Genomic DNA, 17,727 nt, shown 5'->3' with positions numbered 1-17,727 from the left:
CACAGGACTCCCAGTAAAACTCACGTTTGGAAGCAAGGTCTATTCATGCCACGTTTACTGATTGAGCGCCTACCACACGCCAGATGTTAGGCAAGGTGCTGGGGTACAAAAGTGAACAAATTAGACAAAGTTCTTAACCTTAAGGAGTATAGTCTAGTGGAGGAAAGTATTACATTAGGGAATGCAAGCAATGCCCCTTGACACAGCAGTTCAGGATCCCCAAAAGGACCCTGGCATGCTGAAACATGCAAAATGACCTTAATGATAAATGGGAAAAATTATGATTGACCTCTGACCTTTAAAACTTTTTATCAAAACATTAAACCCACCACAAATATCATACTCGATGGTGAAAAACTAAAAGCTTTTCCTCTAAGATCAGGAACAAGACAAGGGAGCCCACTCTTACCACTTCTATTCAACACAGTACTGGAGGCATCCTGCTGATATTTGGGAAAGCTGCACCTCAGATAAAAAACAGGCATCAGAGACTACAACAAGCAACTATATGCCAATAAAATGGACAACCTGGAAGGAGTGAACAATTCTTAGAAAGGTACAATCTTCCAGGGCTAGGCCAGGAAGAAACAGAAAATACAAACAGACCAATCACAAGTACTGAAATTGAAACTGTGTTTTAAAAACACCCAAAAAACAGAAGTCCAGGACCAGATAGCTTCACAAGCAAATTCTATCAAACATTTAGAGAAAGTTAATACCTACCCTTCTGAAACCATTCCAAAAAATTGCAGAGGAAGGAATACTACCAAACTCATTCTATGAGGCCACCTAATGCCAAAACCAAAGACACCACAAAAAGGAAAATTTTTTTCTAGACTAGTATCACGATGAACATAGATGAAAATACCCTCAAAAAAAAATATACTAGCAATCTGAATCCAAAAATACATTAAAAAGATCAAATACTATGATCAGGTAGGATTTATCCCAGGGAGACAGGGATTTTTCAATACTGGCAAATCAATCATGGTTTGAAAATATACATGTACTCCAGTGCTCACTGAGACCCTGTTTGCAATAACCAAGACATAGACGCAACCTAAATGTCCATGGATAAATGGATAAAGAATATGCAGTACATACATATAATGGAATATTAGTCATAAAACAGAATAAAATAATGCCATTTGCAGCAACATGGACAACCTGGAAATTATCATACTAAGTGAAGTCAGTCACACAGAGGAAGACAGATATCATATGATATAGCTTATATGCAGAATCTTAAAAAATGGTACAATGAACTTATTTACAAAACAGCAAAAGACTCACAATGAACTTATGGTTACCGGGGAGGAAGGGGAGGGGGAGGGATAGATCAGGAGTTTGTGATTAACACGAACACATTGGTATATTCACACACTACTCTATTTAAAATGTCAATAGATAACCAACAAGGACCTACTGCATAGCACAGGGAGCTCTGCTCAGTGCTCTGTAATAATCTGTCTACATGGGAAAGAATCTGAAAAAGAGCAGGTACATGAACATGCATAACTTAATCCCTTTGCTGTACACCTGAAACTAACACAGCACTATTAATCAACCACACTCCAATAAAGAACAAAGTTTTAAGGACTTTCAAGTGGCAAAAGACATGAATAGAGGCTGCTCCAAAGAAGATATACAAATGGTCAATAATCACATGAAAAGATGCTCAACATCACTCATCATTATGAAAATAAAAATCAAAACCACAATGAGATAAGACTAAAAAAAAGAAAATAATAAGTGTTGGTAAGGATGTGGAGAAATTAGAACCCTTGTGCCCTGTTGACGAGAATACAAAATGGTACCACAATTATGGAAAACAGTACGGCAGTTCCTCAAAAAACTACAAATAGAATTATCATGCATGTGGGCTGTGCTTAGTCACTCAGTTGCGTCCAACTCTTTGCAACCCCACTGACTATAACACACTAGGCTCCTCGGGCCATGGGCATTCTCCAGGCAAGAATACTGGAGTGGGTTGCCATGCCCTCCTCTAGGGGATCTTCCCAACCCAAGGATCGAACCCAGGCCTCCCACTGCAGGCGGATTCTTTACTATCTAAGCCACCAGGGAAGCATGATCCAATAATTCCACTCTGGGTATATTCCTCCCAAAGTTGAAGACAGATCTCAAAGACACACCTGTATATTTGTATTCATAGCAGCATTATTCGCAATAGCTAAAACATGGAAGCAACCCAAACATCCTCTGACGGAGAGATAAATGAATAAACGAAATGTGATACACATGTACTATGGGTATCATTCTGCCTTAAAGGGGAAGGAAATTCTAACACATGTTATATCATGGATGAAACTTAAAGACATGCCAAGTGAATAAGCCAGTCACAAACGGACAAATACTATATGTATTCATACATATTAGTACTATACATATAGTGCATATATAGTACTATATGTATTTTATAGTATAGTAATGAAATATAGGATTCCATTTACACGAGGTCCTCAGAGTCATCAAATCCAAAAAGACAGGGTAGAAGGGTAACTGCCAGGGACTGAGAGGAGGAAGAAATGAAGAGTTGTTGTTTACCAGAAACAGAATTTCAGTTTGGAAGGATAAAGTTCTGGAGATGAATGGTGGTGACAGCTGCATAATGACGTAACTGGACTTAATGCCACTGAAGTGTACTCTAAAAATGGTTACAATGGCAATTATATCCCTCTGTATGTTTCACAATTTAGAGCAGTTTAAACATTCTTACTATCAGTTATAAATGTATAGGAAAATTAAAAATAGTAAAATTTATTTACTTAGTAGCTTGTAATTGAAACCATTAGAAACACTGAGCATTAAAGGGTTTTACTTTTCAGTAACTAACATATCAGGAGTGTTTGAACAGCACATGCTTTCTCTTTGTCATAGAACTCAAGATGCAGAGTGAGCATTTTTGTTGCTATGCAAAAATGGTGAACTGTCATACTTCTCACCAAGTTTAGGTCGGCTTCCAACATTGTAGCCTTTGTGCTTTCAAGGTTGTCAAAGTGCTTCTGACTGCTTTAATGTGAAGGGATTCCTTTTTCTCTGCTGTACTTTTATCCTTGTTTGGTCAAATCTCTCTTTCAAACAGCCATTTCTGTAAAATGTCACACGGGTTTATCAGTATGAGACAAGGAGGCAACAATATACTCTGGTGTTTGTGGGAACTAAGAGGTGTGCAGTGATCAATGACAAGCAGACTCTGCAAGAAGTGATGTGATTGGCCACTGATCATGATATGTATTTGTTACATCTATGGGGATTTGTGGGCTGAAGAAGTAGCAGCTTGTGTATGGTTATTCACAGTTTATACACTGGTGGGACTGAAATGTGAACTGTTATTGGCGGACTGGTTATTTAACTAATAACCTCCAGGAACTGAAATGCATACAGATTAGAACCAAGCAAAGCAAGTGCTATCTGTGTATAATCATAAATTGAGGCAAGAAGCCCAGAGGAAAGAAACATGATTCTTTGAGAATCTTCAAGAATTTGAAAGTAGTTAGAATAAGGGAAGAGCACACACATGCAACATAAGGCTACAGAATGACATGACTGACAAAGCGCTGATGTTTTAAACCAAGGTTAATCTAGATTCTTAAGCTTGTTGAAACCAAAATCACTGTCAACTTAAAGCTACTTTACTTTTCCAATTTTATATAAACCATCATATGAAGGTGTTTCCCTGGTGGTTCAGACAGTAAAGAATCCGCCTGCCATGCTGGAGACCCAGTTTTGATTCCTGGGTCGGAAAGATCCCCTGGAGGAGGGAATGGCAACCCACTCCAGTATTCTTGCCTGGAGAGTCCCATGAACAGAGGAGCCTGGTGGGCTATAGTCCATGGGATCACCAAGAGTCTGACACGACTGAGCAACTAACACTTTCACTTCATCATATGAAAAGAGGAGCTATGAACCTATTCTGCAGCTTGAGCTTCCTTGGCTTTGTACAGCCCCAGCCTAGAAGGAACACAATGAAATTATTTTGAAATATAAGGAAAGAAACCAGATAAAGCAGTAAATGGTCTAGGGGCAAACCAAACAGAACCAAGGCACGCTGCAGAGAAGCTGTCAGAAACTTTGGTCCTGATCCTGAGAGAAGGAGGAGGTTACTTCTAGTTTCCTGGGACTGCTGCAATAAGTTATCACAAACTTGGTGGCTTAAAACAGTAGAGATTTTTCCTCTCTCTCAGTTCTGGAGGCCAGAAGTCCAGAGTTTCCCTGGGCTAAGATCAGGACGTGGGCAGGGCTGGGCTGCTCCCTCTACAGGCTCTCCAGCGAACCCATGCCTGGACCTCTCCAGCTTCCAGGGACTGCCCGCATTCCTGGGCTGTGGCTTCAATCACTGCCATCTTCAAGGCTGATGTCTTCAAACCTCTCTGCTCTGTTTTCATAACAGTCTTCCCTGCTGCGTGTATAAAATCTTACTTCGCCTCCCTCTTACAAGAATATGTGTGATTACAGCCTCACTCCAGGAGGATTGGCTACCCACCCAGATAATCCAGGATCATCTTCCCATCTCAAAATCTTTAACTTAATCATGTCTGTAAAGATCCTTTTTTTTTTTTTTTTGCCATCTAAGGTAACACCAGGAGCTTCCCAGGTGGCTTAGTGGTAAAGAATCCACCTGCCAACACAGGATACATGAGTTCAATCCCTGGGCTGGGAAGATCCCTGGAAAAGGAAATGGCAACCCACTCCAGTATTCTTGCCTGGGAAATCCCATGGACAGAGGAGTCTGGCACATGGGGTCCATGGGGTCTATGGGGTCACAGAGTTAGACAGGACTTAGCAACTGAACAGCAATGGCAGCAAGATAACACACAATGGTTCCAAGGATTAAGATACAGGTATCTCTTGGAGGACCACTTTCAGCCTACCACTGAGGTCATGAAAGTGTTCTCAGCAGAGGCACTACAACGTGAAAGATCACTGGGGGCTGGGGAGGAGGGACAGAGAGGGTAAGAGGAAGTCAGCTGGGCTCTGCAACTGCCCGAGGAGATGTGGTCTGGATAATGTGGTGGTGGAGAGAAGCGAATGGACTCAAGGGGTACTCAGGGAGGAAAGCTGGCAAATGCAGAAGATGAGAGAGGTGCCAACAGGACGTTTGAGACTTCTGAAGTCTGTAAGCTTGTTTCAAGTGGGGCCACCCACTGAGCTTGGGGACACCAGAAGAGCAGAAGCGCAGGAGACCCTGAGACTGCAAGACTGCTGGGTGATGCCAAGTTGCACAGCAACAGAGTTCTTTTCGGAGGAAGCAGGGAAACCAGCGTACGCTCTGGGGTTGGGGCCAGATGTCCCACTCAGTCTGTTAAACTTGGGTTAGGACTTCACTGTGTCAGGAGCCAAGTGACAGTGATAATACTTATCTGCATGGCTGCAGAGAGCACTGGGATTAAGGGTAAAATGCACCCGTCAAAGCGTGTATTAACGGTAAGCACTGATCCCCCACTTGATTACCACTCACTGCCGCTCTTTGCCTGTGCAGTAATGCAAGCAAAGACAGAGTCTGCTGTCTGATTACCAGACTGTGATACCTCTTACTTTATTCTGATTCCTCTCTAGCTTTGCTAATTCATATTCATTTATTGCTAAAGACTGATGCTCATTTAGAGTTACTGATCTACTCTGAAAATAACTCTCCAGGCTAAATAAAGTCAATTTTTTTCCTACAGTTTTTCTAATTGTGTCATTAATGTGTACTAAATATCTCCCTAACTCATCAGCATTTAGTTCCTTCTCTATCTTAAATCATACAGACAATCAAATCAATTATTTCCATTAGGATGGGATGGGGAGGGAGGTGGGAGTGGGGTTCAGGATGGGGAACACATGTACACTCATGGCGGATTAAAGTCAATGTATGGCAAAACCAATACAATATCATAGAGTAAAATAAATAATTTTTTTAAAAAAGAAACAAAAAAAATTATCTCCATTAATAGCAGACGGCACCAGTGTTGATAAGTAACTTAAACAGAGGTCATCCAAACCACACATTATCAACTAGCTAAAAAGTCTTTCCAACAACCCTTCAAAGCTTATTTTTTAAGTAAACAAAATTGATAATGTTTTCATTAATTTTCTCATCTTTAAATTAACATAGGGTCTCCTTTATTATCTGTGGCAGTAATCCACAAACTGCATGAACACTCTGAGAATTAAGTACACTCAGCTATCTATACAAGCAATTCAAACATTAAATTATCTTAATCACCTAGAAATTCTAGATATCCCTATTTTTCAGTTGAAAAGGCATTTCAAAGTGAAACTATAGAGATGTACTCTTTGTAATAAACTTTTAGTAAACTGCTGCTGCGGCTAAGTCGCCTCAGTCGTGTCCAATTCTGTGCGACCCCAGAGACGGCAGCCCACCAGGCTCCCCCAAACCTGGGATTCTCCAGGCAAGAACACTGGAGTGGGTTGCCATTTCCTTCTCCAATGCAGGAAAGTGAAAAGTGAAAGGGAAGTCGCTTAATCGTGTCCAACTCTTCGAGACCCAGTGCTCAGTAAACTCTGAACTTCGTAAGAAAGTTTTTTTCTCTCACCAAAACACTATTATTTTCCTTTAGTTTTCAGTAGACCATAGGGCAGAAAGAGCTTCCCTGGTAGCTCAGGTGGTAAAGAATCTGCCTGCAATGTAGGGAACCTGAGTTCAATCCCTAGGTCAGGAAGATCCCCAGGAGAGGGGAATGACTACCCATGCCAGTATTCTTGCCTGGAGAATCCCATGGACAGAGAAGGCTGGTGGGCTACAGTCCATGGGGTCACAAAGAGTTGGACACAACTAAGCGACTAACACTTTCACTTTCTTTCCATAGGGCAGGAAAATTTCATTTGGGTTTGGTTCATTATTTACAAGCTTCTTTAACTATAAACTTAGACTTGAACAGAATAGATCCTTGATGAGGTTTCGTTTCGAGGTAAAACTCAGTTTTCTATCAAGAGAGAAGCTCACAATTTCAACTCAGCCTCAACTATCCTCTCTTGCTGCAGTTCATGGGGTTGCAAAGAGTCAAACACGACTGGGCGACTGAACAACAACTGTCCCTCATAAGCCCAGCTCTGATCCAAGAATACCACACAAGGGACACAAAAAAACCATTCTGTCATTTCTTGCCATTTTTACACTGATAATCTCTCCAGAACAAGAATCCGGAGGAATTTCACCACAGCAGGTTCCAAGCCTTGGCTAAACTATTTTAGACAGCTGTTTCCTCTCACCCATGGCCCTTCCCTCCTCCTTTCCCTGAGGTCTTTCAAGAGGAGTAATTTCCAGCTCAATCTGTAATTTTAATAATTCAAGGGAATGAGTGTCTCATCAACCATCAATACAGAAGTAACAAAAAAACTTGTGAAAGCCCACGGTTGAGAGCTGAAGCAAACAGCATTCCAGCTATAAACTCACAATTGTTCTTTTCTGGGCAATTGAGTTGCTGCAAACCTTGGTGTTGGCCAGGAGATGGCCAATTTCTCCAACAATTGCAGGCTTACAATAGCCAGCCCCATTTCGCCTTGGATAGCTCAAGTGTCATATGTCAGACCAGTATGCAACTGATGGGTTCAACGTGTTTCTTTATTTTAGACCCCAATAAAGTTAAGGGGATCGTGACATCTAGTCCCATCACTTCATGGCAAATAGATGGGGAAAAAATGAAGACAGTGACAGATTTTATCTTCTTGAACTCCAAAATCACTGCCAACAGTGACCACAGCCATGAAATTGAAAGACTCTTGCTCCTTGGAAGAAAAGCTATGACAAACCCAGATAACACGTTAAAAAGCAGAGAATCATTTTGCCAACAAATGCTCGTATAGGCAAAGCTATAGTTTTTCCATTAGTCATGTTTGGATGTGAGGGTTGGAGCGTAAAGAAGACTGAGCACCAAAGAATTGATGCTTTTGAATTGCAGTGCTGGGGAGGACTCTTGAGAGTACCCTGGACAGGAGGAGATCAAACAAGTCAATCCTAAAGGAAATCAACCCTGAATATTCATTGGAAGGACTGAAGCTGAAGCTCCAATACTTTGGTCACCTGATGCAAAGAGTTGACTCATTGGAAAAGACCCTGATGCTGGGAAAGACTGAAGGTGGGAGGAGAAGGGGACGACAGAGGATGAGATGGTTGAATGGCATCACCAACTCGATGGACATGTGCATGCTAAGTCATTTCAGTCATGCCCGACTCTGCATGACCCTATTACTGCCAGACTCCTCTGTCCATGGGATTCTCCAGGCAAGAATACTGGAGTGGGTTGTCATGCCCTACTCCAGGGCAGCTTCCTGACCCAGGAATCAAACCAGGGTCTTCTGCATTGCAGGTGGATTCTTTACTGTCTGAGCCACCAGGGAAGCCCTGGAATACTGGAGTGGGTTGCCATGCCCTACTCCAGGGCAGCTTCCCGACCCAGGAATCGACCAGGGTCTTCTGCATTGCAGGCGGATTCTTTACTGTCTGAGCCACCAGGGAAGCCCTAGAATACTGGAGTGGGTTGCCATGCCTTCCTTCCAGAGGATCTCCTCAACCCAGGGATCGAACCTGCATGTCTTATGTCTCCCGCATTGGCAGGTGAGCTCTTTACTGCTAGCGCCACCTGGGAAGCTCTCAATGGACATGAGTTTGAGCAAATTCCAGGAGATGGTGAAGAACAGGGAAGCCTGGTGTGCTGCAGCTTATGGGGTCGCAAAGAGTCAGACATGACTGAGCAACTGAATAACAACAAAAGTTAAGGGTGAGCATGACTGACAAGACACAAAGATATTCCATTCTTTTTTGCTCCAGAGATGAGCTGACAATACATAACTAGAGATTTTGCAATTCACTATTCCAAACAAGGGTGGAAAGGGCATAAAAGCAGCACTTGAGGCCTTAACAGTGACTGATTATCCTGGAAGCAGTCCCCCAGATGCCATGCAGTGTGGATTTCCATTTAAACCAATTGCTTCCCAAGACCCGAATTTCTGTTATTTAGTAAATTCAACTTGGATTCGGATATAAAAAGTCATGTTTCCCCCTTTTCTGTCCAGTTAGAATAGTACCAACATTTTTTACTTATGATAGAGATGAAGTGATACAAACATTTGAAAATCTATTTATCCAGTGAGTGATTTACATCATGGAAGTAAAACCTGAGGGAGGGTTGCTATAGTAATGAGGCAAGAGACTGAATTCAGAAGCAAAAGGCACCCGTCTAGACGATCAGAGGCCAAAGTGGGAAGAACAGCAAATAATGCTTACTAAGCATGGGAACCCAGAAAGAGACGCATCACCCTCAGATTCACTTTGCCCTAGAAAAGCCCCACCCAGGAGTACAATGATGCAATCAAGCAGGTAAAGAACAGGTTGAGCACACATGTACTGTGGGATACAGGTAATGGCGTGGCTGAGGGTGGGACCATGGAAAGTTCTGGGAGTCTGTGTATAGAGGTGCCCTACCTGAAATTAAACTGTGTGTATGTGTGTGCGTGGTGGTGGTGGGGTTCCTATTAGCTGCTTTCAGAAAATCGACATGACACTTTCTGCCATATTTCCTTCCATTCTAGAGGAATCACTTTTGTGGTCCCCTTGACTCTCTAACTTTGGGGCAATTGCATCCTAATTTCTGAGGTTTTGACCCCTTTTGTGTGGGAGTAACCTACTCCCTAGCAAACTCCCTAGTAACCTAGCAAAAAGCTCGCTCACCTCTTCAATCTTGACCTTTTGATTAGATTTTTAATACAATCATACTTCTTAGGAAGGACATGGACTAGTTTATACCCTGAGATTCACAGTTAGGATGACCCCAGTGGGACACTCGGGAGAGGAGGCCTTTGAAATGAAATCATCTGAGGCTGGAAAGACACAGGTCCCGCAGGCTGGCTCTACAATGAGAAAGAAGACGGGACGGGGCCCCAGGGGTCCACCTTCCACCTGGAAGGGGACAAAAGAACCTGCGCTGACATCCCTTCCTGGAGGTGTCTGGGCCCTAGAAGCAGTCGTGTGTGACCTGGAAAAGCAGGGGTTTAGAAGCAGCAACCAGTGGGGCCACCCCTGGAGGAGCCCTACCCTGCACTCTGCCTTGCACCAGGTCACAGACTCACTGGGGCACTACTCCCTCCAGCACAAGCGCTCTGCGGTGGCCCTGCCAGCCAGGGCTTGCCTCTCCTTGCTGCTGATCCCAGCAGCCCTGGGAGAGACAAACCTTGTCTTGAGCTCCACACCCGCAAGCCCAGTACCTCTTAATTGAGGTGCTTGGGAAATCTGTGGGGGCCATTTTGGGGCGACACGACAACTGTAGCAGAATGCGCCCAGGACCCCGACCATCCTTAATGTGCCAGACTCCTGAGTATCACCCCATGTCCTGCACAACCTCCGAACGTGTGGAAATTCACATGCATGACACCGTTTTCCATTGTTTAGTTCTAGAATCCACTTCCCTGGACACAGAAGCACAGACCATTCTCTCCTTGTTCAAATATACCCTTTGTCAAGACGTCTTCACAATTTTAGAAAACTATGCCTCCAACAGCAACACTGCTTGTGGCATTTGAGCTGACAACACACCACAGCTACGCCAGCCCACGTTTGCAAAAGTCACATGCCAGAATTTCACAGGGATATTGAAAACTCCTTTAAATATAGTTAAAGCCAAATTATTAAAGACCCATGAAAAACCAGATTTTCGTTCATATATTTCATTATTTAATTCATTAAGGATTTTCATGAATAAGCTTCATTTTTGCCATCCACTATTAAGGATCTGTAGCATGTTGAAATTTGTATCGTTAGAATTGCACACAGTAATTATTTGGGGTTTCTTATTTTTCTGTCTTACTCTGACACTGCCCTTGAGGGGAGTGTTATACATCTCCTGCCCCAGCTTCCCTATAAACTTTTTTCCAATTCATCCTCTAATCTGAGAAATCTATTACAGGCTTTGGTCTCCAGAGGACTTGGTTTGGCAAGGGATTTAAAGATGGGAGTTCGTTTTGTGAGACCCTCTGTCAGCATACATCCCACATCCTAATACAAGGAATTAATTATGTTGACACAACCTTGACATAGGCTCATTACAAAAATGCCATGCTTCCTTATTTTCTCCATGTCAACAGCCTGTGGCTTGCCGTGGCATATTATCTTACTTCAATTAAGGCCTTCCCTGCTTTCTCTTAACTACACAGTACAGTGTGGTCTGTTACTTCGTGTCAAATGCACCTACGCTCTCATTTTTCTGCTATGGAATGGCTTCTGATTGTCTCTCAAATCCAAATTTATTCATTACACACAGGTGCAAGCACCTAATGACTTTATCTGCTGATGAAGGTGTGCTGAGCATTTGTGTTTTGAAATACGTGTGATCTTGTATTATGAATTTCTTTTTTATTCTCCGTTATGATACTATTTGGGCATTCTGCTGACTTTTAGACAGTGTATGTGTCACGGGTCATTTTTTTCTTAGGTCATTTCATCTATCAATTTCATTTTAGGGTCGTGGCAGGAGAATTACAAAACATCTGTTACAAAAACAGGGTGTTAGATTTGAGAGAGTTGAGAGCCACCTGTCTAGAAAGCTTCTCCTTCCAGCCTCCAAGTTTTTCCAGAGACCAGTTCGTCCTGAAATTCAGGACAGGGGCTGTGGAGCTGGGAAGCTAGATTGTCGCCCTCTCACACCAAAGACGCAAGTGACACCAGAACGTCATGCCCCCCCGGGGCAGCCTGGAGTACCAGGCGTGGCTGATGGGAGACGCGAAAGCTGGGTCTGCCTGCCAGAGGCAACAGGAGCAGAAGATAGTTCAGCCCAGGAGCTACCTGCCCGGGTTGGATGCAGTTGAGACTCATGGCCACTTTAGAAGCAGAAGACTTCATCAGGGCCGCTGCTTTTCCTTTGATGGCACCTGTCAAGACCAGGACGTGCTGGCTGGCAGCCCTGCTCGGCACTGCCCCTCACCAAGCACTGGGCAGCCTGGATGCACCAAAGGGAAGAGGCTGAAGGGCCAGACAGGAGCCCTGCTACCTGCATGTGAAATGCAGAGCGCCAGTTCAGGGGTGCTCAGAGCCCCTCCACAGGGTCTGGATGTGCTCACTACACATCAGGATGTAGGAGGGGTTTGAGGAAGCAAGGCTCCTAACAGGCGGTGCCCCTGGACTGAAGGTGCAGATAAAGGGGCACTGACAAAAACAAAACCTCGTGGACTCCATGTGACTGCAGCAACCTCAGGGAGGGTGGCCTCAGGCACACCCAACGAGATGTCCACCCATCTCAGCCCTCACACCCAGACAGGCAGCCATGTCAACAGTGACCTCACATCAAAGAGCTGGATGAAGGGATGGAGAAGCAACCAATGGGCCACACCACCTCCTCCTGGGAACCTGAGTTGTGTCATGAATGACAAGTCAGAACCAGTCAGATGATGCAAAATTCTCCAGCACAGCTAAGGAGGAAGGGACCAAGGAAGGGGCAGGAGGGAGGCAGGGAAGCAGACCAGCCAGACTGGAGCACATCCATCCTAGGACAAGACCTGGGACCTCACCCTGAGGCCAGCTGGGAGGACAGGGCATCTGAAACCTGGCTGACACACTCCCTGTGGACAGACCTCTCTGGTGGTTTACTGGGTTGCCTGTGGGTGCTGGAGTGTGCGCTACAGATTTTGGAGTGGGGAGTTCACCCCAAAATGACATGAGCCGCATGCAAGCCAACTTCTCATAGTGTAAGGGTTATTACAAAAGCAGAAGTGTGGTGCAGTGGTTAAAAACACAGGCTCTGCAGCCAGACACCCTAGGGTCAAACCCAGCTCATCCACTTACTATGAGACCTTGGGCAGCTCATCCAGTATCTCTGGGCACCACGCAACACCACCCCCACCCCCTGCCCCACCAAGAGGGAGGTGACAAGAGCACCCTGCACAGGACTGTGGGGAAAATAAAGTGAGGATGAACACACGGGGAGTGTGTGACCTAGCACAGAGAAAGTACCTCCTAGTATTTACCAATAATTTATGATTCTTATGTATCTATTTTGATGTATCTTAGGAAAAGTCACCTAAACCAGTGATTTCCCAGACATTCCAGCTTTGAGTAAGACTGCTAAAGTGACTGTGCAGCAGATTGACAGGTATTCAGTGAGCAACAGCTGCTTGAAGCACGCACCTGTTTCTCACCTTTGAGTCCAGCACACAGTAGACCTTCTCAAGGGGCTTTCTCTGTCATAACAGACTGACCGTTTTCCTGTAAGACAAGAGTAACTCCCGTTGTGTATCGAGTTCTCATGTTCTGAAATTCTTGAGCAAGGAGGAAGAGATGGAGAAAGCAACCTTAGCTAGAGGGAAAAGGGTAGAGTTTGCCAACCAGCAAGCATCTCTACACACGAAGGAGAGTCCAGTCCCGTCTTCAAATCAGATTTCAGAAGTCACTACACCGAGACAGCAATTAACAAATAGCCTTCTAGGATGTATGTTTGTAACTATAGACAGTGACAAATGTTAACTAGACTCACTGTGGCGATCGCTGCACAACACATATAAACAGCACATCACTGTGTTAACACCTGAAATGAGGGTGCTGCATGTCAACTATACCTCAAAGAACAGGCATGCAAAGTCTCCTGTCCAGAAACTGGGATGCACCTCCTCAAATCATAAGGATTTAAGTAAGGATTAGATCCCCAGGTCCACTCCCAAAAGACCTATTCGATCCCGATTAGACCTATGTTACCAGCCGGACAGCATACTGTGAACTTGTGAGACAGAGGAAGCAATGGAAAAAGTCTAAGACAGAGAGGAATTCCTCCCCGGGCACCCCAACCTCTTTCATGGGGCAGAACTGGCACTAAGTAAGGTTTTGAAATAACAGTCATCTACTCTCTGGGCTTCCCTTATCTTCTCTCTTCTCTGAGAGTCCTTCTCAGCCAGTTCCCTCTTCATATTCCCTCTGCTGTCACTGGGTAAGTAGGAGGGCAACCCTGACAGAGAGAGGATTTGTTATTATTCAGTCGCTCAGTCGAGTCCAACTCTTTGTGACCCCATGAACTGCAGCACACCAGGCTTCCCTGTCCTTCACTCTCTCCTGGAGCTTCCTCAAACTCATGTCCTTTGAGTTGGTAATGCCATCTCTGTCATCCACTTTTCCTCCTGCCCTCAATCTTTCACAGAATCATGGTCTTTTCCAATGAGCTGGCTCTCTGCATCTGGTAGCCAAAGTATTGGCGCTTCGGCATCAGTCCTTCCAATGAATATTCAGGGTTGATTTCCTTTAGGACTGACTGGTTTGATCTCCAGAGGAGACTGGGGTGTAAAAAGCGGGATTTAAAAGTCAGTGCAGGGACTTCCCTGGTGGTCCAGTGGTGAGGACTCTGCGCTCCCACGCAGGAAGCCCAGGTTCAATCCCAGGTCAAGAGAACGTTCCCACACGCCACAACTAAGACCCGGCACAGCCAAATAAATGTTTTTGCTTCTTTTTTTTTTTTTTTTTTTTTTTAAGAGTCTGTGCAAAAGGTCTGACCCCTGAAGCACAATGATGTGTTTGAGAGTCCACAGGGGGTTTCGTATAACTAGAGGAAGAGAAAGCTTCATGCCACCCCCACCCCTGCTGTAGAAGTGGTCACTTTTTCCTAATAATTTCCTGTAAACTAGCCCGTTATTCTACAGGCAACTGCATTTTTTTTTTAAAACATCCCAATTAAGCCAAATGAATATTTAATTAGAATCTTTTCAGACAGTGCAATAGTTGGGAGGAGAAAAAAAAATGCCCCAACCTTTGCATACACACATCGCTGAGCTGAGGAGGGTGGAAAAGGGCAGCGGCTGAGCCTCCTCCCTCCCACCAGTTGCCCACACCATTTCTGCTTCCTGTTGCTTCTCCTTTCTTGCATCTCTGCACCTATGGACTCCCCGGGGCCTCTGGCAGCCAGGCACAGGAACCCAGCTCTGGGAGCAGCCAGATCATGTGGAGCCCACAGGCGACCTGCAGGCTCCCCTCGGAGTCCAGAGCATCTGACACACCGCTGGGCACACGAAAGGCTCGGACACATGTGGGTTCAGATCTCTTACACCAGCCTCTCAAGTTTTTCCAGGGAGAACAGTGGTTTGTACCAGACTTCATCAAACTTTCTGTAAGGGTCCAGAAAGTAACTATGCTAAGCTTTGTGGGCTGCAGGCTCTGTATAGCTATTCATTTCTTTATGGAGAAGATACCTTGTTGTTGTTCACATAATACTTTGCTGTTGTTTAATTACTCAGTCCCACTCTTTGCAACTCCATGGACTGTGGCCCGCCAGGCTCCTCTATCCATGGGATTTCCCAGGCAAGAATACTGGAGTGGGTTGCCATTTCCTCCTCCAAGGGTTCTTTCCCAACCAGGGATCAAACCCATGTCCCCTGCAGCTCCTGCACTGGTAGGCAGATTCTTTACCACTGAACCACCAAAGAAGATATTGCGTTGGCCAAAAAGTTCGTTTGGGAAGTGAGTCTAGCTATATCCTAATAACTTTATTTATTGGGCTTCCCTGGTGGCTCAATGGTAAAGAATCCACCTGCCAATGCAGGCGACACAGGTTCAGTCCCTGATCCAGAAAGATCCCACATGCATATGGAGCAACTAAGCCCGTGCACCACAACTACCGAGCCTGTGCTCTAGAGCCTGGGAGCTGCAGCTACTGAGCCCATGGGCCACAATTACTGAAACCTGCGTACCCTAGAGCCTGTGCCCTGAAACAAGAGACGTCACGGCAATGCAAGTCCTGCAGACGTGCGACTAGAGAGTAGCCCCCACTCACCACAACTGGGAGAAAGCCCGTGTAGCAGCAAAGACCCAGCACAGCCAAAAATGAGTAAAAATTTTTTAAAGCACTTCTTTTTTAAAAAACCTTTACAAAACCAGTCAACCACATTTGGCCCATGGGGTCTAGCCTGAAATCTCGAATTATACTGAGCCATGTCTACAGTGAAAGTGGCTCTATAATCAACCTGCTTACAAGTAAGGCCACATGTAATACGGTTTGATTGCATACGCCATAAACTGTGCTAAAACAATTTAGGACCCATACATTCATTTTAAACATGAGTTTTTGTTGTTTTGTTTTTAATACATTTTTGCCATTTTTATACTTTAAGACAGAAAAGAAAAATATCACAATTGGCAATACCAACTATGCACTAATTCTCTATCAAGCCCTTATTTATGCATATTTATCATCAGTGATCATTCATTCTATTATATGCTTTTTGTTTGACCTGACAATGACCAAACGGGACTTTTTAATAATATCTACAGCCAGAAAGTGGCAGTCGTATTGGCAGGGGTAGATAGTACAGATGTCTTAGGGTCAGAAAGAATGCCAGGAATTAAAGCAAGAGATGGAGATGGTGGCCTCAAGGGGCAGAGGGACAGTAAACGCCAGGCCTGTGAAATAAGAACCGCAAAGCTCTTCAGCTCAGGAGCTCCAAATGTCCCCTGTCCTCCTTGGAGTTCAGAGTTTCACCTCTCCTTCTAGTCTGCCGATTACAAAAGTAACACCTCAAGCCCCAAAGAGAAAGAGATGGTGACATCAGGACCCTGAGGCTCGAGCAGCCGGGTGTTAATTACAGATGTGAGGGCCACACGGTGATGGGTGAGGGCCACACGGTGGCGGGTGAGGGCCATGGAGAGCATGAGTTAACTGAACACCCTGAAAGGCAACACTGACTCACAGGAAACGTGGACCAAGCAGCAGATCTGAGAAGAAAACAAGTGTAGAAAACGCATCTGACATGACAACCTAATAACACTGATCAGCTGCCAGGTCTCACCCCCCCTTCTCCAGATGCCAACTCACATCTCTCTCCTAGAGTTCCATGTCCACCCACCTCCGCTAGCGTTCTCCTCCCCCCCCACCCCTCCCCCAACTCCTTCTCTTTCAACTTGCTCACTTCCACCCCATCATGGCTCTCAGCTTCAGTTCCTCTGTAAGATTTTCCTTCAAGCTGGGTTACACGTTGCTTCTCTCTAGTCCTACAGGCCACAACAGCCATGGCTACATCTCCAGATTCTCCCCACCAGCCAAGCTTACCTGCAACTCAACACCTAAAAATCTAGAGCCTGCCTCATGCACATAACCACAGCCTCTTGTCACAAGTCTGAGTTCCTAAAGGTCTGAGTGTGTATCACACACATGATCATCAGTTAAAAGTGTGTGTAGGACAGGGAGTGAGCGCTGCTGCATTACAGCACTGAGCCCCCAGACCAACGCAAAGAATGTGATTTTGGAGGATCAGGATCACACACTTACAAAGGTACATATTCTTGGGCTTAAATCAGCACCAATCTGTCTCAGCCTCTGCAAAAACATCTCCAAGCACATGATGGGGGCTCAGCATCAACAACTGGGCAGCTTGTTATATTACTATAGTTACTACAGAAGTGACAGCTCCATTTTGAAATTCCAGCCATGGAGTCTTATATCTCAAGAGAAAGCCTCTATTGTGCATGTGCATGGATGCCAAGTTGCTTCAGTCACATCCAACTCTTTGCTATGGACTGTAGCCCACCAGGCTCCTCTGTCCATGGGATTCTCCAGGCAAGAATATTGGAGTGGATTGCCATTCCCTCCTCCAAGGGATCTTCCCAACCCAGGGATCGAACCCATGTTTCCTGTGTCTCCGGCACTGGCAGGCAGATTCTTTACCACTGAGCCACCTGGGAAGCCCACATTCCTGCCTGTATAATATCTAAATTATACAACCCCAGCTTTCTCTAATTCTGAC

General features: G+C 44.9%; 1 protein-coding gene across 1 annotated transcript in view; it reads right to left on the bottom strand.

Annotated features, from left to right (window-relative positions):
* Positions 1–13,306, bottom strand: part of TTC39C (tetratricopeptide repeat domain 39C) — a 96,849-nt gene extending 83,543 nt beyond the window's left edge. The window contains exon 1 of the mRNA XM_010828925.1: positions 13,150–13,306. The gene's annotated coding sequence lies outside the window, so the exon portion shown is untranslated. The remainder of the gene's footprint in view (positions 1–13,149) is intronic.
* Positions 13,307–17,727: the final 4,421 nt, after the last annotated feature.

This window comes from Bison bison, unplaced genomic scaffold (genome assembly GCF_000754665.1).
Source record: "Bison bison bison isolate TAMUID 2011002044 unplaced genomic scaffold, Bison_UMD1.0 scf7180017864498, whole genome shotgun sequence".
Classification (NCBI taxonomy): Eukaryota; Metazoa; Chordata; class Mammalia; order Artiodactyla; family Bovidae; genus Bison; species Bison bison.
This window is presented reverse-complemented; position numbering and strand designations above follow the sequence as displayed.